The sequence below is a fragment of the Abrus precatorius genome, unplaced genomic scaffold (genome assembly GCF_003935025.1).
Source record: "Abrus precatorius isolate BTA unplaced genomic scaffold, Abrus_2018 Scaffold3, whole genome shotgun sequence".
NCBI lineage: Eukaryota > Viridiplantae > Streptophyta > Magnoliopsida > Fabales > Fabaceae > Abrus > Abrus precatorius.
In genome coordinates this window covers 21514250-21535528 of record NW_020874373.1, presented here as the reverse complement: position 1 = coordinate 21535528, position 21279 = coordinate 21514250, and the positions used below count along the sequence as shown (strand labels likewise).

At 39.6% G+C, this 21279-nt stretch overlaps 2 non-coding genes across 2 annotated transcripts; one reads left to right on the top strand and one right to left on the bottom strand.

The window, feature by feature from the left end:
• The first annotated feature begins 204 nt into the window (after positions 1-204).
• Positions 205-311, top strand: LOC113864022. Its single transcript, XR_003504630.1, has one exon. It is a non-coding gene; the product is annotated as a small nucleolar RNA R71 (small nucleolar RNA).
• Positions 312-11935: 11624 nt separating this feature from the next.
• Positions 11936-12042, bottom strand: LOC113864048. The gene has a single exon (XR_003504655.1). It is a non-coding gene; the product is annotated as a small nucleolar RNA R71 (small nucleolar RNA).
• Positions 12043-21279: the final 9237 nt, after the last annotated feature.

Genomic DNA, 21279 nt, shown 5'->3' with positions numbered 1-21279 from the left:
ATCATCTTTGCTTTGTATTCATTGCCTCTTCTTGTATTCCTTAAGTTGGAATTCTGATACATGGATGAAGCCATCATCTCAGTGATTCTTTGGGCTTCTTCCAAGGATTTCATGCTCAAAGATCCTCCTCCAGCTGCATCAATCATAGTTCTAGTTACTACATTCATTCCATTATAAAAAGTTTCCAGCTGCATCCATTTTGGAATACAATGATGTTGACATCTTCTCAGCAACTCTTTATATCTTTCCCATGCTTCATAAAGTGATTCTCCTTCCTGCTGCACAAAAGATGTTATTTCTCCTCTCAGCTTAGCAGCTTTTGAGGGAGGAAAATATTTTGTTAGAAATTTATTCACAAGTTCAGTCCATGTGGTGATATTTCCCTGAGGCTGTGCTTGTAACCAACATTTGGCTTTGTCTCTTAAAGAAAATGGAAATAGTCTCAGTCTTATAGCATCTTCACTTACTCCATTCATCCTTATAGTATCACACAACTGCAGAAAATTAGAAATATGCAGATTAGGATCATCAGAAATTCCACCAGAAAATTGGTCCTGCTACACTAGGTGAAGTAAGGCTAGTTTTATCTCAAAATGATTGGCTTGAATGGTTGGTCTAACAATTGAAGAATTATAGCCTTGCATATCTGGAATTCTATAATCTCTTAGTGTTCTCATTCTCTGTTGTTCTGCCATTTCAACTTTTGGAGTTGGTTGTCTAAAAGGTGAATGTTTCCTATTTGCAAAAGGAGTGACTTGAAATTCTGGAGAATGTATAACCTCTAAATCACTGTCACTTCCTACAGATCTCTCTGCTCTAGTCTCTTTTCTTAATCTCCTAAGAATTCTATCAATGTCAGGATCAAAGACAAGAGTAGATTTATTTTTGTTTTTCCCACGCATATACAACTAAACACAGATATAGTATAATGAAAACAGAAAACTGCACATGTAATGTAATATTTGCAGAAAATTTAAAGAAACAAATGCTCAATCTAGTTATTTTCCTGTTACTAATGATATTGAAACAAATTATTCCCCGGCAACGGCGCCAAAAACCTGTCACACTCTTTACAACTGCTGTTGCAATGAAGGTAAACTGACTAGCAAGTGTACTAGTGTTGTTGTAGCAAGTTATAAAAAATCTTAGAATCAAATTGAGTTCCAAGTATCGTCCTCAGGGAATAAAGTTCTCAATTACCACTTCACAAGATCACAATTAGTTGAGCTTTACAAATTTCAGATGGAATTGGTATGAATGTATCAAAAACGAAATTAGAAAGTAAAACAGAACAGTTAGTACAAAAGTATATAGTAAACAGATGTAGAAAGAGTAGTTAGGAAATTGTTTCACCAAAACTTCAACATTGAATCAATAAAGTTCTGAACTTTCAAGCATTTAGATGGAATGACAATCAATTTCACGTTGTATTAATCAAAGGACAATCCCTTGCCTCAATGAATCTAGCATCTAATCAAATCACTCCAATCCCTTAGATCTAATCCAATCAAATGCTGCATTAAGTTTGAGAAACCAAAAGATTGCAAGATTAAGATATCTTATCCCTAAGAAACCAATAACCTTGGCAATTAATTCAGATCTGAGAAACAAATTCAATTCCCATTGATAAGAGTTCCTCTATGATTAGTTGATCAAATTTCCATTCAATCACTACTTTAACAGTAGAATCAATCACTCAATCCAATCCAAAACTCAAAGTTCAGATTCAAAATCAATTCAACATTTCCATTTCAGATTCACAGTTCCTAACCACAAAGAGTTTAAGCAAACATTACAAAAAGAGAAGAGAAGAGAAGAGGAGAAGAGAATGAACAAAGAAGAAACATCTTCAAGCCGATCTCCAATCTGATCCCTCAAGAAATGAAGCTTGGTGTTCGTCCTCAATCTCCCTCTTTGACTCTCTCAACAACAAAAACAAATGAAAAATGAAAAATGAAAAATGAACAAAAAAACACCCAAAATTCCTGAGCTAACTGCCTTTTATAGAATTCCCGCTCTGCTGGCATGATTACTTTTTCCAGCAATAGTAATCACGCAGAGGCTAATTCTTCATTTCCACTTGCGCGTGTTCACTTTTGTAGAAAATAGTAGCCACGCAGAAGCTTCCTTTGCTAATGTCATGCGCTTGTTCACTTCTGTTGGAAATAGTGAACACACAGAAGCTGCTTTCTTGCTCGTGTTCACTTTTCCTTGTAATAGTGAACACGCGCAGCTTCTCTTCTTGGAGGACTCTCTGGAACACTCACTTTTTCCAGAAAAAGTGATTACACAGAAGCTCTTCTCATTGCAACCTCTCTGGAACGATCACTTTTGCCAACAAAAGTGATTACGCAGAAGCTCTTCTCCATTTTATGGTTCTGGAGTGATCACTTTCACCAGCAAAAGTGATCACTTAGAGGCTGTTCTTCAATTATCAACTTCTTTCCTCCAATTTTTTGCTACTTTTCTTCTATTTTTCCATTGATCATCCAATTCTCATGAACTTAGCTTAGAATTCCCTACAAAAGCATACTTGAAATATCACGTTTTACATAGAAAATCAATTAATTTTAAAATAACTATGTTTAAAAGTGACATGCAACATTTTATTATTTTTTAAGGGTTTTCTACTATTTCTAGCATGTTTTCTTTATTAATTGCACTAAAAACTATTGTAAAATACTAGTAAAATATGGATTCATCACTCTCTCGCATACTGGCGCCTTTGGGCCTAAATTCTAATTTGGGTCTCGCTTGGGTCCTCTTTTGCTTATTGGCTAAGAAACGCACGCAAAACTCATCTCGGGCCACTGAAACACCATGGAAGTGAGTGCTAAGACTAATAGGAAGAGTTCCATGTCTCTCTCTCGCCTCCTGGCGCCTTTGGGCCAAAATTCCAATTTGGGTCTCGCTTGGGTCCTCTTTTGCTTATTGGCTAAGGAACGCGTGTAAAACTCGTCTTAGGCCACTGAAATTCCTTGGAAGTGACTATTACGACTAATAGGAAGAGTTCCCAATCTCTCTCTCGCCTCGTGGCTCCTTTGGGCCCAAGTTCCAATTTGGGTCTCGCTTGGGTCCTCTTTTGCTTATTGGCTAAGGAACGTGTCCAAAGTCGTCTTGGGCCACTGAAACTCCTTTGAAGTGACTGTAGGACTCAAAGGAAGGATTCCTCACCGCCTTCTCGCCTCCTGGCACCATTGGCCCCAAGTTCCAATTTGGGTCTCGCTTTGGTCCTCTTTTGCTTATTGGCTAAAGAACGTGTGCAAAACTCGTCTTCGGCCACTGAAACACCTTGGAAGTGACTGCTAGGACTAATAGGAAGAGTTCGTTGTCTCTCTCTCGCCTCCTGGCGCCTTTAGGCCAAAATTCCAATTTGGGTCTCTCCTGGGTCCTCTTTTGCTTATTGGCTAAACAACACGGGCAAAACTCATCTCTGGCCACTGAAACACCTTGGATGTGAGTGGTAGGCCTAATAGGAAGAGTTCCTTGTCTCTCTCTCACCTCCTAGCGCCTTTGGGCCCAAATTCCAATTTGGGTCTCGCTTGGGTCCTCTTTTGCTTATTGGCTAAGGAACGCGTGTAAAACTCATCTTAGGCCACTGAAATTCTTTGGAAGTGACTACTAGGACTAATAGGAAGAGTTCCCTGTCTTTCTCTCGCCTCGTGGCGCCTTTGGGCCCAAGTTCCAATTTGGGTCTCGCTTGGGTCCTCTTTTACTTATTGGCTAAGGGCGCGTGCAACACTTGTCTTGGACCACTTAAACTCCTTTGAAGTGACTGTAGGACTCAAAGGAAGGATTCCCCACCGCTCTCTCCCTTCTTAGAACCTTTGGGCCCAAGTTCCAATTTAGGTCTCGCTTTGGTTCTCTTTTGATTATTGAGTGAGGAACGCATGCAAAACTCATCTTGGGCCACTGAAACACCTTGGAAGTGACTGCTTGGACTAACAGGAAGAGTTCTCTCTCTCTCTCTCGCCTCCTGGCACCTTTAGGCCTAAATTCCAATTTGGGTTACGCCCGGGTCATCTTTTGCTTAGTTGCTAAGGAACGTGTGCAAAACTCATCTCGGGTCACTGAAACACCTTGGAAGTGACTTCTAGGACTAATAGGAAGAGTTCCTTATCTCTCTCTCGCCTCCTGGCACCTTTGGGCCAAAACTTCAATTTGGGTCTCGCTTGGGTCCTCTTTTGCTTATTGGCTAAGGAACGCGTACAAAACTTGTCTTATGCTAGTGAAACTCCTTTGAGGTGACTCTAGACTCAAAGGAAGGATTCCCCACCGCTCTCTTGCCTCCTGGCGCCTTTCGGCCCAGGTTCCAATTTACGTCTCGCTTTGGTCCTCTTTTGCTTATTGGCTAACGAACGCGTGCAAAACTCATCTCGGGCCACTGAAACACCTTGGAAGTGACTGCCTGGACTAAAAGGAAGAGTTGCCTGTCTCTCTCTCGCCTCCTGGCGCCTTTGTTCCCAAACTCCAATTTGGGTCTCGCCTGGGTCTTCTTTTGATTAGTCGCTAAGGAACGCGTGCAAAACACATGTTGGTCCACTGAAACACCTTGGAAGTGACTACTAGGACAAATAGAAAGAGTTCCCTGTCTCTCTCTCGCCTATTGGCGCCTTTGGGCCCAAATTACAATTTGGGTCTCGCTTGGGTCCTCTTTTGCTTATTGGCTAAGAAACGTGTGCAAAACTCGTCTTGGGCCGCTGAAACACCTTGGAAGTGACTGCTAGGACTAATAGGAAGAGTTTGGTGTCTCTCTCTCGTCTCCTGGCGCCTTTGGTCCCAATTCCAATTTGGGTCTTACCTGGGTCCTCTTTTGCTTATTGGCTAAGGAACGCGTGTAAAACTCATTCAGGCCACTGACACACCTTGGAAGTGACTGCTAGGACTAATCAGAAGAGTTCCCTGTCTCTCTCTCGCCTCCTGGCGCCTTTGGGCCTAAGTTCCAATTTGGGTCTCGCTTGGATCCTCTTTTTCTTATTGGCTAAGGAATGCGTGCTAAACTCATCTTGGGCCACTGAAACACCTTGGAAGTGACTCTAGGACTAATAGGAAGAGTTCCCCACCGCTCTCTCGCCTCCTAGCACCTTTGGCCCTAAGTTCCAATTTGGGTCTCGCTTTGGTACTCTTTTGCTTATTGGCTAAGGAACACGTGCAAAACTCATGTCGGGCCACTGACACACCTTGGAAGTGACTACTAGGACTAATAGGAAGAGTTCCCTGTCTCTCTTACGCCTACTACCGCCTTTGGGCCCAAATTCTAATTTGGGTCTCGCTTGGGTCCTCCTTTGCTTATTGGCTAAGGAACGCGTGCAATACTCCTCTTCGGCCACTGAAACTCCTTCGAAATGACTCTAGGACTAATAGGAAGAGTTCCCTGTCTCTTTCTCGCCTCCTGGCACCTTTGGCTCCAAGTTCTAATTTGGGTCTCGCTTTGGTCCTCTTTTGCTTATTGTCTAAGAAACGCGTGCAAAACTCATGTCGGGCCACTGAAACACCTTGGAAGTGACTGCTGGACTAATAGGAAGAGTTCCCTGTCTCTCTCTCACCTTTTGGCGCCTTTGGGCCCAAATTCCAATTTGGGTCTCGCTTGGGTCCTCTTTTGCTTATTGGCTAAGAAACGTGTGCAAAACTCGTCTTGGGCCGCTGAAACACCTTGGTAGTGACTGCTAGGACTAATAGGAAGAGTTTGCTGTCTCTCTCTCGCCTCCTAGAGCCTTTGGTCCCAAATTCATATTTGGGTCTTGCGTGGGTCTTCTTTTGCTTATTGGCTAAGGAACGCGTGTAAAACTCATCTCAGGGCACTGAAACACCTTCGAAGTGACTGCTAGGACTAATAGGAAGAGTTCGCTGTCTCTCCCTCGCCTCCTGGCGCCTTTGATCCCAAATTCCAATTTAGGTCTTACCTTGGTCCTCTTTTGCTTATTGGCTAAGGAACGTGTGTAAAACTCATCTCAAGCTGCTGAAACACCTTGGAAGTCACTGCTAGGACTAATAGGAAGAGTTCCCTGTCTCTCTCTCGCCTCGTGGCGCCTTTGGGCCCAAGTTCCAATTTGGGTCTCGCTTGGCTCCTCTTTTACTTATTGGCTAAGGAACGCGTGCAAAACTCGTCTGGGGCCACTGAAACTCCTTTGAAGTGACTGCTTGGACTAATAGGAAGAGTTCTCTCTCTCTCTCTCTCGCCTTCTGGCACCTTTAGGCCTAAATACCAATTTGGGTTTCGCCCGGGTCATCTTTTGCTTAGTCGCTAAGGAACGTGTGCAAAACTCATCTCGGGTCACTGAAACACCTTGGAAGTGACTTCTAGGACTAATAGGAAGAGTTTCTTGTCTCTCTCTCGCCTCCTGGCACCTTTGGGCCAAAACTCCAATTTGGGTCTCGCTTGGGTCCTCTTTTGCTTATTGGCTAAGGAGCGCGTGCAAAACTCATCTCGGGCCACTGAAACACCTTGGAAGTGACTGCTTGGACTAATAGGAAGAGTTCTCTCTCTCTCTCTCGCCTTTTGGCATTTTTAGGCCTAAATACCAATTTGGGTTTCGCCCGGGTCATCTTTTGCTTAGTCGCTAAGGAACGTGTGCAAAACTCATCTCGGGTCACTGAAACACCTTGGAAGTGACTTCTAGGACTAATAGGAAGAGTTTCTTGTCTCTCTCTCGCCTCCTGGCACCTCTGGGCCAAAACTCCAATTTGGGTCTCGCTTGGGTCCTCTTTTGCTTATTGGCTAAGGAACGCGTACAAAACTTGTCTTGGGCCACTGAAACTCCTTTGAAGTGACTCTAGGACTTAAAGGAAGGATTCCCCACCGCTCTCTTGCCTCCTGGCGCCTTTGGGCCCAGGTTCCAATTTACGTCTCGCTTTGGTCCTCTTTTGCTTATTGGCTAACGAACGCGTGCAAAACTCATGTCGGGCCACTAAAACACCTTGGAGGTGACTGCTAGGACTAATCGGAAGAGTTCCCTGTCTCTCTCTCGCCTCCTGGCGCCTTTGGGCCAAAACTTCAATTTAGGTCTCGCTTGGGTCCTCTTTTGCTTATTGGCTAAGTAATGCGTGCAAAACTCGTCTTGGGCCACTGAAACAACTTGGAAGTGACTCTAGGACTAATAGGAAGAGTTCCCCACCGCTCTCTCGCCTCCTAGCACCTTTGGCCCTAAGTTCCAATTTGGGTCTCGCTTTGGTCCTCTTTTGCTTATTGGCTAAGGAACGCGTGCAAAACTCATGTCGGGCCACTGAAACACCTTGGAAGTGACTACTAGGACTAATAGGAAGAGTTCCCTGTCTCTCTCTCGCCTACTGGCGCCTTTGGGCCCAAATTCCAATTTGGGTCTCGCTTGGGTCCTCATTTGCTTATTGGCTAAGGAACGCGTGCAATACTCCTCTTCGGCCACTGAAACTCCTTGGAAGTGACTCTCGGACTAATAGGAAGAGTTCCCTGTCTCTCTCTCGCCTCCTGGCACCTTTGGCCCCAAGGTCTAATTTGGGTCTCGCTTTGGTCCTCTTTTGCTTATTGTCTAAGGAACGCGTGCAAAACTCATGTCGGGCCACTGAAACACCTTGGAAGTGACTGCTAGGACTAATAGGAAGAGTTCCCTGTCTCTCTCTCACCTTTTGGCGCCTTTGGGCCCAAATTCCAATTTGGGTCTCGCTTGGGTCCTCTTTTGCTTATTGGCTAAGAAACGTGTGCAAAACTCGTCTTGGACCGCTAAAACACCTTGGAAATGACTGCTAGGACTAATAGGAAGAGTTTGCTGTCTCTCTCTCGCCTCCTGGCGCCTTTGGTCCCAAATTCCAATTTGGGTCTTACCTGGGTCCTCTTTTGCTTATTGGCTAAGGAACGTGTGTAAACCTCATCTCAGGCCACTGAAACACCTTGGAAGTGACTGCTAGGACTAATAGGAAGAGTTTGCTGTCTCTCTCTCGCCTCCTAGCGCCTTTGGTCCCAAACTCCAATTTGGGTCTTACCTGGGTCCTCTTTTGCTTATTGGCTAAGAAACGCGTGTAAAACTCATCTCAGGCCACTGAAACACCTTGGAAGTGACTGCTAGGACTTATAGGAAGAGTTCCCTGTGTCTCTCTGTCACACTCTTTACAACTGCTGTTGCAATGAAGGTAAACTGACTAGCAAGTGTACTAGTGTTGTTGTCGCAAGTTATAAAAAATCTTAGAATCAAATTGAGTTCCAAGTATCGTCCTCAGGGACTAAAGTTCTCAATTACCACTTCACAAGATCACAATTAGTTGAGCTTTACAAATTTCAGATGGAATTGGTATGAATGTATCAAAAACGAAATTAGAAAGTAAAACAGAACAGTTAGTACAAAAGTATATAGTAAACAGATGTAGAAAGAGTAGTTAGGAAATTGTTTCACCAAAACTTCAACATTGAATCAATAAAGTTCTGAACTTTCAAGCATTTAGATGGAATGACAATCAGTTTCACGTTGTATTAATCAAAGGACAATCCCTTGCCTCAATGAATCTAGCATCTAATCAAATCACTCCAATCCCTTAGATCTAATCCAATCAAATGCTGCATTAAGTTTGAGAAACCAAAAGATTGCAAGATTAAGATATCTTATCCCTAAGAAACCAATAACCTTGGCAATTAATTCAGATCTGAGAAACAAATTCAATTCCCATTGATAAGAGTTCCTCTATGATTAGTTGATCAAATTTCCATTCAATCACTACTTTAACAGTAGAATCAATCACTCAATCCAATCCAAAACTCAAAGTTCAGATTCAAAATCAATTCAACATTTCCATTTCAGATTCACAGTTCCTAACCACAAAGAGTTTAAGCAAACATTACAAAAAGAGAAGAGAAGAGAAGAGGAGAAGAGAATGAACAAAGAAGAAACATCTTCAAGCCGATCTCCAATCTGATCCCTCAAGAAATGAAGCTTGGTGTTCGTCCTCAATCTCCCTCTTTGACTCTCTCAACAACAAAAACAAATGAAAAATGAAAAATGAAAAATGAACAAAAAAACACCCAAAATTCCTGAGCTAACTGCCTTTTATAGAATTCCCGCTCTGCTGGCATGATTACTTTTTCCAGCAATAGTAATCACGCAGAGGCTAATTCTTCATTTCCACTTGCGCGTGTTCACTTTTGTAGAAAATAGTAGCCACGCAGAAGCTTCCTTTGCTAATGTCATGCGCTTGTTCACTTCTGCTGGAAATAGTGAACACACAGAAGCTGCTTTCTTGCTCGTGTTCACTTTTCCTTGTAATAGTGAACACGCGCAGCTACTCTTCTTGGAGGACTCTCTGGAACACTCACTTTTTCCAGAAAAAGTGATTACACAGAAGCTCTTCTCATTGCAACCTCTCTGGAGCGATCACTTTTGCCAACAAAAGTGATTACGCAGAAGCTCTTCTCCATTTTATGGTTCTGGAGTGATCACTTTCACCAGCGAAAGTGATCACTTAGTCGCTAAGGAACGCGTGCAAAACACATGTTGGTCCACTGAAACACCTTGGAAGTGACTACTAGGACAAATAGAAAGAGTTATGATGAATCCATATTTTTACTGATATTTTAGCATAATTCTAGCTCATTTAACAAGAAAAATATATGAAGAAAGTAGAAAAACTCAGAAAAAGAGAATGATTGAAAGTTTTAATTCAATTTGTAGTTATTTTCGCATTTGTAGAATTTATGCTTAGTTCTTAAGGAATTTATCTTGCTTTGAAGGAATAAGCTGAGCAAAAGTCATGGAAATGGAGAATCAATGGGAAGGAAGAGGAAGAATGGCAATGCTTGACTCCAAAATACAAGAATTATGGGTTGCAGCCTGGGCGTTATCACTATTGTTAGTGAAAGTGAGCGTTGCCAGTGTGCGTTATCACTTTCGCTGGCGAAAGTGAACGTTCCAGAGAGACTTCATTCCTGATGAGCTGCGCGTTGTCACTTTCGCCAACGAAAGTGAGCGTTCCAGAGGCACTTGTATCAGGACAGCTTGCGCGTGGTTACTATTACTCACGAAAGTGATCACGCGCAGCCCTTGACCTCCTGCGTTGCCACTATTATGAACAAAAGTGAATGTTCCAGAGAAGCCTTCAACTCTGCAAGTTGTGCGTGGTTACTCTTGTTCTTGAAAGTGAACACGCACACTACATAAAGCTTCTGCGTGGTTACTCTTGTGAAGAAAAGTGACAACGCGCAGAACTGGGTTTCTATAAATACCTGATTGAAGCGCGAAACTGGGATCTTTTTGCTCATTTTCTGTTTTGTTAGTTAGAGTCTCGTTGAGAGAGAGTGGAGAGAAGATTGGGGTCGAAGCTTGAAGCTCCAAGAAGAGGGATCGGATTGGAGCTCGTGGCCATGGCTGCTCTGCATTCTTCTTCATCTTCTTCTTCTTCTTTCTCTGTTTTTGTTGCAATGTGTGCTTAATTTCCCATAGTTAGGGGTTTATGGAACTCGAATTGATGTATTGATTCGACTTTATCTTCTGAACTTTAAGTTCTTGGATTAATTGAGTTGTTAATTCTGCTTTTCATGCAATCTCTGAATGGAAATTCATTTGATTAATCAAGAGGAATCTTTACCAATGGGAATTGGATTGTTTGCTCCGATCTGAATTGGCAACCAGAGTTTAGGAATTTCTTAGGGATAAGGAGACCTAATTCTGCAATCTTATAGTTCTAATTCTTAATGCAACCTGAAATTGAATCTCACCTAAGGGATTAGGGAGGTTTAGTGGATTGTTAGGGTCAATGAGTTAAGGAATTAACCTTTGGCTAGATATATGTGAAACTGATTGTCAATTATTCAATTGCTTGAATGTTCAGAGGATTTAATTGGATTGATATTGATATTCTTGTGAAGTAAATTCCTAACTATCCTTCATTGCTATTTCATTTCATCACAAATCTTATACTCTGTTTCTCTGCAAGTTCTTTGCTTTAATTGCTTTGGTTTATTGCTGTTATATGTTACAAATCTCCTTCAAAAATTCGTATGGCTCAAATGGTTATAATTCTGTGAAGTGGTACTTGAAACCTAAATTCCCTGTGGAGACGATATTCTGATCTTAAATTTACTCATCACTTGCTGCAATCCTAGTGCACTTGCTAGTGTTAGATTGCAAACAACAAGTTTTTGGCGCCGTTGCCGGGGAAATTAGAGTTTCAATATCATTAGTAACATAAGAATAGCTAGATTGAGTATTTTGTTCTCTGAATTTCTGTAGTAGTAATCCGTAGTTAGACATTTTGTCCATTCTGCATAATTCTGCAACTTTTTAACTTGTGTTTCAATTACTTTTACTGATAATTACTGCATAATTTTCGTGGTGCAGTTCTGAATACTAACTTGTAGTTTACTTTTGCTTTATTTTGAATTGTATATGCGTGGCAAAAACAAAAACAAATCAACTCTAGTCTTTGATCCTGACATAGACATAACCTTAAGAAGATTGAGAAAAGAGTCTAGAGCAGAAAAAGCCATAGGGAGTGATAGTGAGTTAGAAGCTGTCCATTCTCCAGAATCTCAGAGTAATCCTAGAGTGAAAAGAACACCTACATCTTTGAGACAACTAAATTCAGAAATAGAAATGGCAGAACAGAACAGATTTAGAACATTAGGGGACTATGCTATTCCTAACATGCAAGGTTTTAACTCTTCTATAATCAGGCCAACTATTCAAGCCAACCATTTTGAGATTAAACCTGCTTTATTACACTTAGTCCAACAAGATCAGTTTTCTGGTGGAAATTCTGATGATCCTAACTTACATATTTCAAATTTTCTACAGCTATGTGACACCATAAGAATAAATGGGGTTAGTGAAGAAGCCATCAGACTGAGACTATTTCCTTTTTCCTTGAGAGATAGAGCAAAATGCTGGTTACAAGCTCAACCACAAGAAGCATCACAACCTGGACAGAACTTGTGAATAAGTTTTTAACCAAGTACTTCCCTCCATCCAAAGCTGCTAAGTTGAGAGGAGAAATTACATCCTTTGTGCAGCAAGAAGGAGAATCATTATATGAAGCTTGGGAAAGATACAAAGAACTGCTTAGAAGGTGTCCACATCATTGTATTCCAGATTGGATGCAATTGGAAACTTTTTATAATGGGATGAATGCAGTAACAAGAACAATGGTTGATGCTGCTGCTGGAGGTTCATTAAATACAAAGTCCTTGGAAGAAGCTCAAAGGATTATTGACATGATGGCATCTTCAATGTATCAGAATTCAAACTCAAGGAATCAAGGAAGAAACTCTGGTCATGAAGCTAAAGTTCTGGAAACTTTTCTTGCACAAAATCAGCTACAAAATCAAATGTTTTCAGAACAATTAGCTGCCTTAACACAACAAATCAACAATCTGCAAACAGGGAGTATGCCTACCAGTCAGCTAAGTTGTGATTTTTGTGGAGGAAACCATGCAAATGGTGCATGTGAGGCATCCACAAGTGAACCACAAGAGCAAGTGAATTATATGAATAATTTTCAGAGACAACAACCATCATATCCCCCTGGATTTCAATTTTCGAATAATAGAACTCAGCAGTATTCTAATTGGAATAATCAATATTCTGCTGCAAAGAATTCTAATTCAAATTTGCCTTTTTCTAATGCAGGTCCAACAACACAACAGCCTTATTTTCAGAGGAATTCATCCACTCAACCTCAAGGAAATCAGAAATTTTCCAGACCTATGAATGAGAGGTTGACTGAGATAGAAGAAATTATGCTGTAATTAATGAAGGCAACTCAAACAAGCTTCAAAAACCAAGAAGCTTCCATGAAGAAACTAGAGACACAGATTGGACAATTAGCAGAACAATTATCCAGCAGGGATGAAGGAAGATTTCCAAGCAATACAGTAATCAATCCTAAAGAGCAATGTCAAGCCATAACTACAAGGAGTGGAGCTGTAGTTGCAAGCCCTAAACCAGCAGAAAAGAAAGTGAATGATGCAGTAGAAAGAAATATTGAACAAGATCTGCAACAAGGAAATGTTAAGCTATTGAAGAAAGACCATTCAGAAGAAAAAGAAAAAGTTCCCATGAATTCTGAAAGGAAAACCAAAAAGCAACTCTTTGAAGAAGCTTGTAAGCCAATAGACCCAGAAAAATACAAGAGGCTGCCTTATCCTCAAAGAGTCCAAAATCCTAAACAAGAGGAATAATTTGAAAGGTTTATGAATGTCTTTAAGAAATTACAAATTAACATTCCTTTTGCAGAAGCTTTGGAGCAAATGCCTTCATATGCAAAGTTCATGAAAGAACTACTTTCCAGAAAAAGGAAGCTAGAGCATGACAAAACAGTACCTTTGACAGAGGAGTGCAGTGCCATTCTCAAGAGAAAGCTTCCTCAAAAGTTGAAAGATCCTGGATCATTTAGCATTCCTTGTGAAATAGGAAACTGCACTGTGGGAAGAGCATTGTGTGACTTAGGAGCAAGCATAAATCTGATGCCATTAGCTGTTCTGCAGAAACTTGGAATAGAGGAAGTGAAGCCTACCAACATTACACTGCAGCTAGCTGATAGATCATACACTTATCCATATGGAGTTGTTGAAGATTTATTAGTTAAAGTTGATAAGTTCATTTTTCCTGCAGATTTTGTAATTCTGGACATGGAGGTGGATTCCAACATTCCTTTGATCCTAGGGAGGCCATTTCTTGCAACTGGAAGAGCTCTAATAGACGTGCAAAAAGGTGAACTTATGCTTCGAGTTCAAGATGAGAAGGTAATATTTAATGTGTTTGAAGCTTTAAAATATCCAGTTGAAGATAATACATGTATGAAGATAGATATACTGGATACTTTCATTACACAACATTATATGAAAGAATTTGATGAAATTGCTGTGTTAGAAGAGATAATATCTGCAGGAAATGACAAATCTGAAACTCTGAATGAAGAAGATATCATGGAAGTGCAGCAGCAACTAGAAGCTCTGCCAATTCAAAAACCTGCAGAAAATATAGTGAAAGAAAAGCTGGAAAAGGATACTAAAGAAGAAGAAAAGCAAAGACTAGAACTGAAACAACTCCCTTCACATTTGCGGTATGCATTTCTGGATGAGAATCATGAAAATCCAGTCATCATCAATAATGAACTTAAGGAAGAACAAGAGGAAAAATTGCTCAGAATTTTGAGAGAACACAAATCTGCAATTGGCTGGAGTATTGCAGACCTGAAAGGTATAAATCCTTCATTTTGTAAGCACAGAATTTTATTTGAAGAGAATTTCAAACCTGTTGTGCAGCCACAAAGGAGGTTAAACCCAGCCATGAAAGAGGTAGTTAAAAAAGAGGTCATAAAGCTGTTAGATGCAGGAATAATATACCCAATTTCTGACAGCAATTGGGTAAGTCCAGTCCAAGTTGTTCCAAAGAAAGGTGGTATGACAGTGGTACCTAATGAAAAGAATGAACTTATCCCTACTAGGACTGTGACTGGATGGAGAATGTGCATAGACTATAGAAAATTAAATGATGCAACCAGAAAAGACCATTTCTCACTACCATTTGCAGATCAAATGTTAGAAAGACTTGCTGGACATTCATTTTATTGTTTTCTTGATGGGTATTCAGGATATAATCAAATAGCTGTAGATCCTTTAGATCAAGAGAAAACTGCATTTACATGTCCATTTGGAGTCTTTGCATATAGGAGAATGCCATTTGGTTTGTGTAATGCCCCTGCCACTTTCCAAAGATGCATGCTTTCTATTTTTTCTGATATGGTAGAAAACATCATAGAAGTGTTCATGGACGATTTCTCTGTTTTTGGTGATTCTTTTGATGATTGTTTAGCTAATCTATCCACTGTTTTGCAGAGATGTCAAGATACTAACCTTGTGTTAAATTGGGAGAAGTGCCATTTCATGGTACAAGAAGGCATTGTCCTTGGTCATAAAATTTCAGAGAAAGGAATGGAGGTGGACCAAGCTAAAATAGAAGTCATTAGTAAATTGCCTCCACCTGTCAATGTTAAAGGAGTTAGAAGTTTTTTAGGACATGCTGGTTTTTATAGAAGATTCATAAAAGATTTTTCCAAGATTGCTAAACCCTTGAGTAATTTACTTGTAAAAGATGCAGATTTCATATTTGATGATAACTGTTTGCATGCATTTTCTGTTTTAAAAGAGAAACTGATTTTTGCACCTATTCTTGCAAAACCAGATTGGAAATTACCTTTTGAACTCATGTGTGATGCAAGTGATAGTGCAGTGGGTGTTGTTTTAGGACAGAGGAAAGATAGGAAATTACATGCTATCTATTATTCAAGCAAAGTGTTAAATCCTACACAAGTGAATTACACAACAACAGAAAAAGAACTTTTAGCTGTTGTACATGCTTTTGATAAGTTCAGATCATATTTAATGGGTTCAAAAGTGATTGTATACACTGATCATGCTGCTCTTAAATATCTTTTGACAAAACAGGATGCAAAGCCCAGATTATTAAGATGGATTCTACTCCTCCAAGAATTTGAGCTAGAGATCAAAGACAAAAAAGGGAAAGAAAACAGTGTTGCTGACCACTTGTCAAGATTACCACTTGAAGTCATACCATTTGGAGTGGAACAAATTAAAGAAGAATTTCCAGATGAAAGCCTATTCAAGATTGAATCACAGCCCTGGTTTGCTGATATAGCCAACTTTAAAGCTACACACCATGTTCCAAATTGGATGAATTGGCAGCAGAGAAAAAAATTCTTCCATGATAGCAAATATTATGTTTGGGAAGATCCACTACTGTTCAAAACTGGAATAGATGGATTGCTGAGAAGGTGTATACCAGAGGAAGAGCAGCAAGATGTTTTGTGGCATTGCCACAGTTCAGAATATGGAGGACATCATGGAAGTTCAAGAACAGCAGCAAAAGTTTTGCAATCTGGTCTTTTCTGGCCAACTTTGTTCAAAGATGCTAAGAACTATGTGGAAAGGTGTGATAGATGCCAAAGAATGGGGAATATATCTAGAAAACATGAGATGCCATTACAAAATATACTGGAAGTAGAATTGTTTGACATGTGGGGAATAGACTTCATGGGTCCTTTCCCTACCTCATTCTCGAATGAGTACATGCTTGTAGCAGTGGACTATGTGTCCAAATGGGTGGAAGCAATTCCTACCAGAACCAATGATGCTAAGACTGTTATTGCATTTATCAAAAAGAACATTTTTTCAAGATTTGGAGTGCCCATAATTCTGATAAGTGATGGAGGAAGCCATTTCTGCAACAAATATCTAGAATCAGTCCTAGAGAAGTATGGAGTAAAGCATAGAATAGCTACACCCTATCACCCTCAAACAAGTGGTCAAGTGGAGGTCTCCAACAGAGAAATAAAACAGATTTTGGAGAAAATAGTTAGTAGTTCAAGGAAGGACTGGTCTAAGAAAGTGGATGATGCTTTGTGGGCATACAGGACAGCTTTCAAGACACCAATTGGCATGTCTCCTTATCAATTAGTATATGGAAAAGCTTGCCATTTACCAGTGGAACTAGAACATAAAGCTTTTTGGGCTGTGAAATGGTTGAATTTTGATCAAGTGAGTGCAGGAAATAAAAGATTGTTACAGCTGCATGAATTAGACGAGTTTAGACTCAATGCATATGAAAATGCCAAAATATATAAGGAAAGGACCAAAAAGCTGCATGACAAGTTTATTCTAAAAAGAGATATAAAACTTGGGCAGTCTGTTTTGCTTTTTAATTCAAGATTGAGATTGTTTTCAGGGAAATTAAAATCTAAGTGGTCTGGACCTTTTGTGGTGAAAGAAGTATTTCCATATGGTGCTGTACTAATAGCAGATCCAAAGGATGGGAGAGAGTTCAAGGTGAATGGACAAAGACTAAAAATCTATCATGGAGGTCAGATTGAGAAAGTCCAAGTATGCTTGAAATTGGTTCCTCTTGAGTGAGGAACAACTAATGTCAAGCTAGTGACATTAAAGAAGCGCTTTGTGAGAGGCAACTCACATTTCTAACCCAAATTAACTTTTCTGCATTAATTTTGAATTAACAGGGTTCATAAGAAATCAAAAATCTGAACTTTTCATCCTGGTTACCTTGCTGAATTTGATGTTTGGAATAAATCTGGTGGCTGAAACAAGAATGCAGATTGGAATTAATTAGAATGCTTAAAGTTCTTGTACAGTCCGAATAATAGTTATTAAATTCTGCAAATTCTCTAAAAAAATACAAAGTTCTGCATCATACTCATCATATTCTGTAAATTTGATACAAAAGGTAAATTTTGAAGCATGTTAAATCTGTCATTTGTAGCGAATCTGATAAATGTAATTGGACTTCATGCTATAATGTGTTATGGAAAAGTCAGAATTGCATTGTGAATATGTTAAGCAGAAATTCTACAGAATTCAGCCTTGGATGAATGTTGCATATGTAATTAAAGGTGAACATGATGAGAGAAATAGGTATTTTATATGGTGAGTGTGTATTGGAATGATTATGATTTGTTAAGTGAGCCAATTAAAGTTTGGAGAACTTGGATTGATGAAATGAATCACTCTTTTGCAGGAAAGCAATCAAGCAGAGATGGAATTCTGAGATGTCCCCTCTGGAACAATCACTCTCGCTGATGAGAGTGATAACGCAGAAACTGACTGGGAAACACAGCTCTCTGGAACAATCACTCTCGCTGATGAGAGTGATAACGCAGAGGCAGATGAGAAAAACACACTCTCTGGATCACTTCCTTTCCTTGTCAAGAGTGATCACGCGCAGGTAAGTATAGAATATTTCATAGCGCGTTACTCCTTTTACTGATAAAAGTACCTACGCTCAAGCAATAAGCTTGCGCGTTATCACTTTGCCCAGCAATAGTGATAACGCGCATTGCATTCAAAATTTTCAAGTTCTCTGGAACACTCACTCTGTTCGACAAGAGTGACAACGCAGAATTTTATTCACAAGGGAACGTTCACTTCTCACTTAAAAAGTGGGCACGTGCACACGCGTGACCCCAAATTCCATATAAAGAAACCACGCTCACATCCATTTAAACCTAAATCCCATTTCCCTCTGAATTTCTCTGACTTTCAATCTTTCGTGAAGCAACCAGCAAGCAATTTCTCCCTCTTTTTCATTGTCATTCACATTTTTGAAGCTCCAGGTACGCTCTCTGCATTCTTTGATATTGTATTTAGGGTTTTTCTTTGCTGCAACTCTGGAAAAATGTCAAAAATGGCAAATGGGGAAATATCTTGAGCGTAATTGATATAAGTAACTTTAAATACTATGAATAGGGTTTCAAAGTCATTCAATCTCCTCTGTTAATATATTCACATCTGCATTATGCGAAAAAAAAATCTGAAAATGACTTTGAAAGAAATAGAAATACTCCAGTTGCCATCAACGAAAATACTCCTTGCATGCAATATTTGAATGTTGATGTCTGAACTGAGTTGTATGGAATGAGTTACTGCTGTATATTGCACTGCATGATTGTACAGATACCATATTGATAAGTCCTGCATTAAGCTGATATTTAGTCTTTGATGATAATGAATGAGTGCATTGTTCTAATTGTGTGTGATTCAAAGAAATAATAGGCAATATTCTGGATGAATTTCACTGTCAGAAGAAAATTTCTTTTAGGAATCATTAGTAGTTGAAATTTGGTTGAAACTTGTGATTCTTTTTCTGCATTCTTGGTGAAATTGTGAACTTTGAGGGAACAAATTATGAAGGCCAGTTTAAAATCCCCTGAATATGGTTTGATTAATTTTGTACCTAAGTTCTGGTATATCTGAAAAGTTAAGAGAGCATGTAAAAAAAATATGTTGATGACCTATAATAGCATCTCTGTGTTAACCTGATGTGCTTTGAGAGTGTGCACTCTAAACTACAAATTTAAAGGTTTAACCAATTTTGACTGTGATTGCTTAGTAATTTGCAATAGTGCTTGTGTGTTGATATGATTACATTCTCATGACAGCAATTGATTGTAAATAGATACATACTGCAAGTTGGAATTCTGCACATGGATTGATTGAAATTATCTAGTAAAGAGATGTATATTGTCACAATTCTGTGTCTTGAATTCTAAACTGTCAAATTACTTGCTTGTTTTTGCAGTCACTTCAAAATGGTCAGAACTTCTTTGAATACACCAGTTGGACCTTCTAAGAAGACCAAAGCTGGATCTGCCAGCAACACTCCAAGAAGGAGATCTATCAGGAATATGCAAGCTGGAACAGCCAGGAATTATTCAACCACTAAAAGAGCAAGAACTGATGGTGTCTCACCTTCCTCACCCATTGAAATTGCTGACCCTCCTCAGCCAAGTGTAACCACACCTGCAACCTCTTCACCACCTCAGCCGACTAGAAGAAATGCTCCTTCTACCTCTACCTATACTGATCATGATCCAAGGTTCAGGAGTATAGCTCACGAAAATTATTTCAAGGCAAATATTCTGAGGAGGAAGATTGTCCCAGATAGAGCCTTTGAAATTGCTGAAGGTAACTACCCTGAGTACTCAGAAGAAATTCAGAAAAGGGGATGGGACAACTTCTGCTCCTTGGCTGACAAAGGTTGGAGAGAAATTACACAGGAGTTTTATGCAAATGCAATGCGGTTCAAGGGAGACCAAATTCCCAAATTTCACACAATGGTCAAGGGTATGAGGGTGGATTTCACTGCTGCCAACATCAATCGAGTGTTGGAAATTTACACTGAAAGACAACCTGGGCAGATGGACTTCACTGACTTTAAGAATAGTCAAGACAAGGATTATATTGAAATCCTGCACAGAATTGGAAGGCCAGGCACAACTTGGCAGCTGAACCTCGCCCAGAAACCCAAGTGTATCACCACCAAGAACCTGCTACCATTTGCTAAAGTCTGGAGTACTTTTCTGTTGAACTCTTTCATGCCAGTCAAGCATAGTTCAACCCTGGCAGTAAAGAGGGCTGAATTATTGTTTGCTATTGTTAATGATATGTACATTGATGCAGGGGAAGTAATTAGTGAATGTATCTTAAATATTCTGAAAACAAAAAGAGATTCACTAGCCTTTCCCTCATTAATCACTTTACTTTGTGAGGATGCAGGGGTTGAAGTTGGAGACTACCAAGAGAAAATCAGATCTGCTCCCCCTATCTCTGTCTCAATGGTAAAGGAAATCTATGCCACCACCTCTTGCACTTCAGCTGCACCTATCCCTACTCAGTTCAGAAAGGAGAAACCAATGAAGATGAAGGACATCCTACATCTTTTGGTTGAAAGGCAAAATCAATTGGCTGAACGACAAACTGAGCTCCACAACAGTTTGAAGGCAGGAACCATGCTAGTGGAATGTGTGTTGATGAATCTTGGTCAGAAGATAGGAATGACCAAAGATGAACTTTATCACACACCAGACTTGGCTGAGAATGCTCAATGTCTACGCTCATCAGTTTTTAAAGACTTGCCAATATACAAGACTCATTTTCCACAGCCAACTGAAGAAGTGGTGGAGGAAGAAGAAGATGAGGAGGATGAGGAAGAAGATGAAGATGAAATTTCTGATGAGGAGGATGCTCAAGATGACTAGTTTAGGATTTTTATTTTCTTTTCTGTTAATTCGAATTTTCTCTTGATGGTTTTGTAATTAAGTTTCAAACTTTTTGGTTTCATTTTAGAATTTGGATTTATAATTTGCACACTTGGTATATTTTGGTTTCATGATAATTCTGAACAATTATGTTTTGAACACACATTAATTATGCAGAATTCAATCCCTTTTTCACTTGCTAATTGACAAAAATTTTGGTGTTTTGTGCAGAAAATGTCACACTCACACAACACTCACACACATTGGCTGATGACACCTGCACAAGCTGCCATGAAAGGGGGGTTATTCCTTACCTCTTGATTCATGTGTTAGCTACACAATACACTGAAAATTTACTAATAATAGTCTAGGTTATGAGTTGTTTTCTGCAAATTAACTGCAAGATGGGTGACAATTTTGTGAATTCTGTGTGAATTTTTTTTTAAGTTGTTTTTCCTATTCTCAAAATGAGATCACACTTGTATTTTCAAAAATGAGGCAGTTGCCACTAGGTGCATAAATTTCTGAAAAGTGCATTGTGTTTTCATTAATCCACATGATCACTTATAATACCTAGTGAGATTTGAGCTGTCTAATTCTTTTCTTGTGTGATTAATCATATTTGGCTGTATTCTCTAGAACTTGCCCTTGTTCTTAATTGAATATGCATGCTACAGTTTTCACCCACATGATAGAGGCCATGTTTGATTATACCTAGTCAGCCTAAAGGCCTTCCTTTATGATTGAATATCTTAG